Genomic DNA, 9,097 nt, shown 5'->3' with positions numbered 1-9,097 from the left:
CGATAATAAGTGAAATCACTAAAGCTGTACTAAAAGGGAAATGATTGCTGTAGTCCAGTTGGTCTCAGTGTGCAGCCCCCAAAAGGCACAAATTATTGGCCTCATTCCAAATATACTGAAACACAAACTCTGGGGGTGGAGCCCAGAAATCTGTGGTTAACAATCTGAGTAATTCTGATGCATCCTAATGTTTGAGAACCATTGGTATCATCTACTTAGGGTTTAATTTATTTCAAACACTAATGTCTTTTATGGAGTGGGATGTTGTTTTCCATGTGACCACAGTAAGTTTCCATGCGTCATAAAGCATTAACCCTCAAGCTGAAGTTTACTGCCTCTCCAGCTAAAACAGGGATATTAGATTGCCTTTCAACTTCTTCCTGTTACATTTTATAGCATTATAGTACTATTTCCCTTTAAGCATCTCAGTTTCTTTAAGGATTCTTGTCATTTAACTTAACGGGAACTAAACAGTTTGGAAGTTAACCCTTCTTTTTTATGTAAAAAAATATGAATACCATTACTCAATCTTTTTTTGCATTTCCATTAAGTAAGTAGTAGTTGAATCTTTGGATCTTCTACAACAGATAAAAAATGCAACCCTAGTTTTATGACTTTACCGTCATAGACCAACTGAAAGTAAGCTATATACAAGTTGCACCAGAAGTTTAAGAGTATCTAAAGTAACTGTCAGGTTATTTCTCCAGGACTGATTTCTATATCCACATGTAAAACGTTTTGATGTTGTTCTTCCTTTAGCAAACCTTTATTTATCACACTGTACCAAGCACTGTGCTAGATGCCAAGATTATAACAATGACCGGGACTGATGGTTCCTATCAGCACAGAGCTTAAAGGTTGGTGGAGAGATAGACAAGAGCACAGGTGATTACAATACAGCATGATAAGTGTTATTATAGGTGAAATAAGGGGTGCAGTTGAAAGTGTTCTCAATAAAAATGCAACATAACTGCTGTTGGAGTGATTTATTGCCTTCGATTATAAAATATACTCACAAGATAGAAGTTAACTCCTACTCATTCTTCAGAAGATAGCTCAGGTTGTCATGTCCTCACATCCTCCAGGGAGTCTTCCCTGGCCCAACACTTGAGGTTAAGATCCTTCCTATATGCTTCCATTGAACTCTGCATGCATTTCTATTATAGTACTTCCTAACTACTTTTTTTTAACGGCATGAGAATGAAACCCCTGGGTTTAGCCAGTCAGACTTGGGAGTTTGAAATGAGTCATTTAAATGGGTAAGGATGATTAAAACACGTTTTCAGTGGCCAGTGGCTCTAGCATGATGTCTTGCAGCATCTTTACCTATAGCGAGGTCAGTGGGAGTGTCCTAACCAAACTTGGATGTGACCTTGTGGTTCCTACCATCTGATTGCCCTTGGTTCCTGCCTGTTATTTTAGCCTGGTTCTTCAGTCTTCCTGTTGATTCTATGAGCTATTTGATATTCTGCCAATAAAGTCCTTTCCTGCTAAAATTAGCCAGTCAGTTTCCATTGCTTATGACCAACAACTTCATCTTTATACTGTTTTACTCTAAGTGCTTCATGCTTACTGGATCATTTTTTGCACCTTACCCAACTATGATTTCTGTGGGACCATATCCCTGATTTTATTCAATGTAAGAGAGAAGAAAATTTATTTTATGAAATATTAATGAACAGTTTCTGGAATGTATATGTTCCATGAGATGAGTGATACCAATGGAAAATTTGCAGTGCAGCAAGAAGGTAGGGGGGCCCTCTGGCACAATCACGTGGTGGGTGTTGGGGAAGCAAACACAGGCTTGAAATCCCTAAACCCATCCTAAGCCAAATCGCCCCTCCTAAGGGAAGGTCAGTTTGTGTTTCAGCCTGGTATTTGTTCACTGAGCCTTATCCACAGTGAAACCTGAGATGGCAAGACTCCCGAAGGCTTTACTCTGGCAATAAAAGCTTACGCCCAAGCCTCAGGCTGTGAGGGTGTGCTGAGAGGGCTGAAGGGAGATGCTGGTTTCAGGATTTGAGGCTTGAACGTGTTTGTACTCTAGGAAGATGGATGCATTATGAAAAGGTTTTGTTGTTTCAGGTTCTTCTTCCTTTTTATTCTCTCCCCTCTTACACGGCACAAGTTGTAATCTATTTCTGAAGGTTTTGATGATTTTTAAAAATATTTTACCATTTTTTACATTTATTAATAGAAAGTGTTATCTCTGATAAACTGACATTGTCAGTTAACATTTTATCTTCCTGATACTATTGGTTTTTTATAGAAAATTATTAATATATTGATTGTATTTGTAGACTTGGTGGAATAAGAAAACTTTCAAAATGGATCTAAAACGGTTGAACATTTTTGAAATTTGCTGATTGTAATTGAAAATACTATTACTGTGTAAAGCTTGCCAAGTGTCAAAGGAATAATGATCTTACATGTAAATAACATATAAGTCACATATTATTTACCTATAATTCATTTGTACTTCTCACTGCTCTTATCATTTGGTACTCAAATAGCAATTTATAATAGTGTTTCTAAAAGCATCTGAAAAATTTTCCATCTTGCATGCATATAACATTTAAATTAAACTTTCATGTGGTTCTTAGATATTATGTTAGAATAACATTATACAGTTCCATGGTTGCTATTAAAGCATTCTTAACTGATTTCCATATCAATTGATTCCAAGCCTTGTTGTAATGTAAATAACCCCTTAAGGTACAGTAAGCTAATGTTTGCTCCTTAGTAAACAACACTACCACTGACTTTTTCAGACAAGGAAAAGCTTATCAGTATTATCAATATCAATGCATGTCAGACTGTGTACATATCTTTTTTCTTGGGAAAGCTTTGGCTGATGTAGCCTTTAACATTCCTGCAACAACCAGATCTACACAGTTGCATACCATGCTCAGGCTGAAATGTTTTTTCTGCTTATTTGTCTTGGGTCTTGCTGACTAAAGACTGTAAATTCCATTAAGCCAGGGGCAGTGCATATTTTGCTTATTGTATTTCCAGCAACCTAGCACAGTGCCTGGCATATGCTTAATTCTTGGTAAGTTTGTTAACAAAATGGACCAATATTAATAGGTTTAACAGTTTCCATTTTCCAAGAAGAGAGCAAGTATGGTGTAGACCTACTGTGATTGTCAATTTTACATGTCTATTTGACTGGGTTAAGAGATGCCCAGATAGCTGATAAAATGGTATTTCCGAATAGGTCTGTTAGGATATATCCAGAAGAGATAGGCATTTGGATCCATGGACTGAGTAGAGAAGATCCACCCTCGCCAATAAGGATGGCCGTTATCCAATTCGTTGAGGGCCTGAATAGAACAAAATGGTAGAGGAAGTGTGAAAAAGATATGTATACTTGCTGTCTCTACATGAACTGGAATATTCAAATTATCTTTGGACATCAGCCCCCCAGTTCTTCGGACTTTAGACCCTGACTGGGACTTTTACCATTGGATACTCTGGTTTTCAGGCTACAGATTGAGATTGGAACTGCCCTGGCTTCCTGAGCTTCCAGCTTATAGACAGTAGATCATGGGACTTCCCAGCCTCCATAATCACGTGAGCCAATACCTCATAATCAGTCTCTTTCTGAGTATCTATATTTATCTTATTTATTCTGTGTCTCTGGAGAACTCTAATACACCCATCCATTTGAAACACAGGCAGGTCTCCTTGAAGTTATCACTTTCCTTTTAGCCTGGCTCATTTCCTCGTAGCCTAGATGTATTGCTAGCATTCTCCTAGCTCCAATTCCAGATCATTTTACTTTTTCCAGCAAAATTTTCTTGAGTTGGTTCTACACCAGTCTACCCTGTACCATTTCCTGCCGTCCTCATCACCACCTTTTCCTTAACCCTCTACATTCATCTAGATTTTCAATACCAGGCTCACTGTCTTTCTTTCCAACCCAATTCCTGCCAAAGTTTCAAGGCCTTCATTGACTGCTACAGTCTCATAGTTCTACGATCTATTCAATATTTATGGCTTCATTTCTATTCTATTTCAGCAACTCGTCTTGTATTGACCTCTTGGGCCTTGTCCTCACTGAACCAACTGATCCCCCTGGAATCTCATACAGCACTCTCTTCTTCAAACATGCTCTCCTTTTCTACCAGTCCTCGTCTATTTCTACAAGCCTTGTCTTACTGAGACCTTGATTATCTTTAGTCCCTTGATTTTTTTCCTTTTTCCAACTCTGTTGATCCCTTGTTAGCATCACTTCCTTATCATCCAACCAGACTCCATGACTCTCACGTCCATCACTCTCCCACCAGCAACCTTAACCTACACCACCCTTTCAGTTCTCTTCAGCACCCTGCAAGCCTACAATTCTGGACTCATCCATTCACTCATGTTTTCCATTTATTTGCCCAAGCAGGGTAAGTGGTATTGAAAAAAAAAAACAGTCACACAAAATGTAGAAATTGGTGTCTCCACAATTACAGGAATCCAGTCTTTGCTATACCCTAAATCATATACACGCTTTCTTGGCTTCTCTTATTTCCTTTAGAGACTATTAAAAGCTTTCACTTGTCTTTTTTGGCCCCTCTCCTCACTTTCAGAAAATGGCTCTGCTAGCTTCCCATTTCACAGAGAAAGTGAAACTATCAGAAATGAACTTTCCTTAACTCCTCTCCCAGTGTGCATCTTTCCTCCCAAACACAAAGGCTTCTCTTTCTACTCCAGTCACTACTTCTTTTTCCTTTGCCTTCCTTCCAGTTGATGCAAATCAGAACTTGGGGCTCAATTGCTTCTCAAGGACTTTCTCCTCAAGGCCTGTGTTGCCTCAATTTTCTCCTCTTTCTTTTCAGTTCTTGTGCTTGGCCTATAGAGTGGAGCAAGTCACAGCCACTTCAAAAGTGAAGTATCTAAGTACCCTCCTTGGGCTCTGATTCTCTGCTACTTGTCACCCTGTCTTCTTCTTCTCCTCTCAGAAAAGCATCGGTCTTCACTTCCTTACCATTTCCCCTTTTTGTTGTTTTTATTTTTATTTTTTAAAAAGCTCATCTACTTTATAATCAATCCATCAGAAACTGACTGAGACACCACCATGACGACAAAACCACTTCTAGCAAGTTATCAGTGTCTTCTCTATTTCCGAATCCAATGGTCACTTTTTAGTATTTACCTTCTTTGATTTCTTTGCTTTATTTTTGATACTGTTAAACACTCTTTGGAAACTCTTTCCTTGGTTTTCTATTATAGTATTTCCTGTCCCCCTCCGAATTTTCTCAGAATCTTTGTGGGTTCTTTTACCTATTTTTAAAATATTGATGTTCTCTAAGATTCCACTCTCAGATATCTTCTTTTCTCACTCTATATTTTCTCCCTTGAACAATGTCTTCTAGCTGCAACTATCACCTGTATATCAGCAATACCCAAGTACAGGGGTTAAGATCTAAAGTGAGTGTGAAAGGCAAAAGGAGAATAGGGTTAAAATTGCCTTTGAAAAATTTCCTTTAAAATACTGTACACATAATTTTGAATATATGTACTATCAATTAAAAATCCCCACACAGCTAGTTTTCCTTTGCTATTGGAACAGAAGGTTGTTTCTTGAGCTCAACACCAGATGAAGTTGTTGGCTTGCATTTAGGGGCCATGTTATAAGAAAAACATGTTTTTGTTTTTTTGCCAAACCCATATAGTAGTAATATAACTAAGTGTAGGAAATAACTCCTCTATGTATATTTTCAGCCTATCCCTTCCATGAGTACTGGACTTATACAACAAACTGCCTACTGGATATCACCTTTCAGATATGCCAATCCAGATTGTTTTAGTGAGATTTCTGAAAGCTGAAGAAATGAGATAACTCACATTCTACTTAGCAAAGGCATTTACTGAAGAGATACAGTGATGTGATGGGCACAGCTCACATGTGGAGTGTTTTCCTATCATCTGGGTTAATGTTCTTATTTCACTATGTTCTCTAGCACTATGCAGCCTGGCTGGAGTCATAGCCACCTTCAGATTGGTGGAATCTCTAAGCCACGCATCACACAAGCCATTAACTTCCAGCTGAACAGTTTTATTGAGACTAGTGGAATTCATAAGCAGCTGGGAAGGCATTGTAATTCTTTACTGTCCTTCACCCACTGACTGTTACATCACCCTGCAGACCATCCTCATGAGGCCAACATGAGTGATCAGTCAAGTAAAACCCCAGCATTTCCCCACTGACCAGACTGAACAGCTGACCCAAGTAGGATGTGCGTTGTGAGTATTAAGATCCACTATCAGAGACAAGTCTATGTGTCAATAAGCTTCAGCTCCTCTTTATCACACACACCAAACAGCATAAATAATTAAAGGCATTGTAATACAAAGCAGTCAAACGTTACATCAAAAATGTAGCAACATTACTCAACCTGTTTCACTCCATATTTAACATTCTAGCAACATGTAATTACAATGGGACTGGACAATTTTCATGGAGTCCTCTTTCTTCCTGTAATTATTTGTTTTCTATAATACGCCTTTTAACATGCTTTGAGTATGTATAAAATAAAGATGTCTCTCTATATACTTCTACTACCTATGCCTACATATTTATATTTATGCAGTCCTTAATTTGAGGAAGGTGGAACCATGCAGAGACCTTCTCCATGGCCAACTCAGGGTTACAGAAGGTAGGAAATTGCACATTTGGAATGTCCCATTATCACCTTTTGCTGGCCACCAAATTTGGGCTTTTCTGCTGTCGAAGTTAACCTCTTTACCTCCATTGTTGATCTCTTTACAGAACAACAGGATATAATTTATATCCAGATAATATTCCTTTCTTTGTGTCAAATACATACTCAGTAGAACTGAGATTATAAATAATTTTGCTGCCATCTACATCAATTTTATTTTTTATTGGAGATACTATTATTTTATTATAAAAAGTAACACATTGATGATACATTATTTTTTCTTAAACTGAAATACCAAAAAACTATGAAGAAGAAAAGTCACCCGTAGTCCACTTACCAAGGGATAGCCATTATTAATTTTTGGTTATAAACTTTTACTATTTTTCTATAGGACCATGTGCATACATTAACATACTGTTCTGTACTTGGTCGGTCATCTTTCCATGTTAGAAAATGCAGATTACATAATTATATTATTCTATTGCCCCTATGTATTAATCTCATAAATTTGAAAATGTATACCTTTTTATTCTCCATAACCCTGCAACGCTGGGATTATTGCAAATTTTATTTTATAGAAAGAAATACTGAAGTTCAGAAAGGGTAAGTGATTGCCCCAAATTTACATACCAAGTCAATGACAGAAATAAAGCTTGCTCTATGACTTCTTCCCTGTAAACGGGTGCCCTTTCCACAGTGTGCCTCTTGTCTCTCTAATGAGATAAGGTAGATGAAGGGGCTGGGCATGTGTATGTCACTGTTATTTATTTTAGGAGGCAGCCTGAAGGGAATCATTGTCTCAGGAGCAACTTCTGACTGGTCTGAATCTAGGGCAGCTTTCTGAATTAACACAGCACACGAAGGCTCCAGGGCTGCAGTCTGAACTTGTTTTAATGCAAAACATCATTATAATACACCAATATCCATATGCAGTTGAATCCTACAGTCAGAATTAATTCTTGATCAGTAAACATAGCCAAACAGCATTAAAGAAAACAAGTCATTATTGAACAAGGATATGCAAGTCCTTGTGAACATAATGGCAGACCCTGGCTATGTCCATCAATCTTGCCACATTGGCATCTGGGTATTTTCTTCAATGGATAATGAGTGGAGAGTCTAGCAGGGCTTCGAAGACGTCTTGTTGCATGGCTCAAAGGACTCTAATCCAGGGCCTAGAAGGCACAAAGGGTTAGTACCAAAAATTTTGAAGAGTGTATGAGATTCTGTTGTTACTTCTCAATTCTCTACCCATGACTTTACAAATCAATGGATGCTGGATATAGGGTGCTGTAAATATCCTGTTGGACTGTTTTTTCCTTCACATAGTCCAAAGGTGTTGCATATTCTTTTATCACCAATAGTTTGCTACTGATCTACTTTCTCATTTACTTCTTCTTGGGCCTCATACGATTTTGGTTAAGATTTCAGTCTGCCTGGGCAACTGTTCTCTTATGAAGTCTCTGGACTGCCTTTCCCTTCAGAGGTCCTGGACACTTCAGTGAGACTTGGGACTGAAAGTCTACAGTAAGAATTTATTCCTATGGGGTTCTTGGGTGCAACTTGCCAAGCCTGTATTAAATATAATTTTCAGAAAAAGATAAAATGACTTTCATACAGACATAAAAATGAACACATGTTAAAGAATTCATTTTACTCACAAGGCAAGAAGGAACCAGGCAAAATGGAACAGAGCTCATTTTTTCATGAGCAGGATGGGGGAGTCAATTAAAATCATTACCAGACAGGACAGAAGTTACATATTTATCAATTACCTACAATTTACAAAGAGCAAAATAGCTCAAAGATAATCAAGAAGGCTAGAATCTGATAATCCAGAAAGATATGATATAGACATGCCTATGTTTTTCTGTATCCCCCAAAATAAAAGAATATGGGGTTCTCCTAACCAATTCCAGTGGGCAAAACAAGCATCCTGGTTAGTATCAGATCATTGTCTGATAGGTCCTTTTAGAATACTGAATTCTCCTGACAAATCCAAAACAAAAGTTAAAGGTCCCAAGTATCCTCAAATGTTTGAATGATAAAAGTGTCCCACCAAGAATATTAGAAAATGAAATACCAAATTCACTAAAATATTTCAACCTTCCTTCACACAGTTCAAATTGGATTCCTTCCTAAAATGTGCTATACCCTTCATAGCATAAACTAGACCCTCAAGAATAGAATTCTCAAAATACAAGCATAGTCATAAATCCCACTACTATACATTGTTAGCTACAGTACCTTGCTACTATGATTCTACATTAATTATCCTTTGCTGCCATCAAGACTTTTACAACTAATTTTCAGTAACCTTCAGGAAATTTCTAAAAAAGTTTCTTAGGGAACACAGACAATTATAGAATTATAGGTTGTCACTGAAAAATGATAATCCTCAATTGCTGTTTCCATACAAATACTTGAATCCTTGAGTGTCATGC

This window comes from Manis pentadactyla, chromosome 2 (assembly GCF_030020395.1).
Source record: "Manis pentadactyla isolate mManPen7 chromosome 2, mManPen7.hap1, whole genome shotgun sequence".
Taxonomy (NCBI): Eukaryota; Metazoa; Chordata; class Mammalia; order Pholidota; family Manidae; genus Manis; species Manis pentadactyla.
Note: the sequence above shows the minus strand (reverse complement) of the source record.